The sequence below is a fragment of the Sciurus vulgaris genome (assembly GCF_902686455.1).
Source record: "Sciurus vulgaris genome assembly, chromosome: 2".
Taxonomy (NCBI): domain Eukaryota; kingdom Metazoa; phylum Chordata; class Mammalia; order Rodentia; family Sciuridae; genus Sciurus; species Sciurus vulgaris.
The window spans coordinates 43175201-43176817 of NC_136462.1; positions in this window are offsets into that span (position 1 = coordinate 43175201).

The following is a 1617-nucleotide window of genomic DNA, read 5'->3' on the forward strand; positions in this document are numbered from 1 at the left end:
TTTAAATGTTCCATAAGTCAAAGTAAAAAGAAACAAGTGAAATTGATTTTAATAATGTTTTCAACCCAACATATAAAATATTAAAATTTCAACATGTAACCAAAATATATGGTTATTGTCAGGCATGGTGGTGCCCAACCTGTAATCCCAGTTATTCTTAAACATACCAATTACCCTTTCAGAGTAAGACAACACATTTCTAAGCAATACCTACTTTAATAGAATTAACCTAGGCATTTGTTAGTTTATTGGCAAATCTACTGTCATTTGATGTCTCAGGAGATAAAGGATTCTGGATGAATTCAGGATTGGGCTATGCTTATGTACCCATCAGAGGGATTTCTGCCACTGTAGAAAGGTTCCCACAAACTTGGTTCATAACCAGAACATCTGACATGACAAATTTTATTCCAGCTTTCCAATTTGTGTTCATGCATGTACATATTTAAATACTTAGTTATTGAAGTGATGTTGTCATGTGTCCAAGAAATATTATCCTACTGAATTGGCAGTTTCTCTAAATGTGGAGCTCTCTTCTGGAGAGAAAATACGTTGAATGAGTAGTAGACTCCATGTAAGGAGCAAAGTTAAATGTGTGACATTCTGTGTGCTGTGTAACTTGCAAAAAACAACTTGTTTACTCTGTGCTGTGGAACTTGTAGAAAACAACTTGCTTGTGTTGTAATGAGGTAATGATGTGGTGTTGCCCCAAGATAGGATTAGATAGGATTGACATTGCCCCCGAGTTGGAGACATGTGCAACTGACCCTGAGTAAGATAACTAACTTTCCTCAGACCAAGACTGGCTGGCAGGGTCTGATAAAAAGGATTTAAAAGGACTCATGATGAGCCTAGCTCCAGTCCCCGTTTTACACCAATGTCACCAGTGTTGCACCAAGCCTGAAGGGGACTCACTGACTTGCTTGTTGCTTGCTGGAACCCCCTTCATCCTGACTGCAACCGGGACCTTCCTGTGGAAGTGACAGCGGAGCTGCCCGTGTGCATCCTGCCTGAGACGTCTCTGCCCGGCCTGCCTGCCATGACCTCACCGCCCTGCTTAGCCTTCCAACCGTCCTCGCAGATCAGGACTCCAGCCTGAGGGAGTTCCCCAGCGAGATCTCCTGAGCTTCTTCCTGACTGACCTCTGGGAGTCGCTGCCCTTTGACTCAAGACACGTCACACAGGGGTGGACCTTGGGAACAGGTCTCAGTAAGGAGTGAGTCTTGTTTATTCGGGGCTTATAATAATTTAGTGATTAAGTAATGTGTGATATTGGTGTGACTAAAAGTTAGAATAACTATAAGTAATTGTGTGATCAGCATCAAATAAAAGCCAATTGATTTTGGACCAAATTTACTCTCATTGATGCCTCCTTGCCGCTGGTGACACTCCATTTTTCCCTTTTTGACACATTGCTGTTGTTTAACTATTTTGTCAGGTAACGTTTTCCTTCATAAGTATTTATAAAAAGTCAGAAGTCATGGGCCAATATTTTGTTGCTTTTATGTTTCTTAGACATAACATTGACAGAGTAGTTGAATAAACAGATTTTGGTATTTCTAATCAAATGTATAGCTACCTTAAATCTATGGAATCTAAGGCAAATATCCGGGGAAT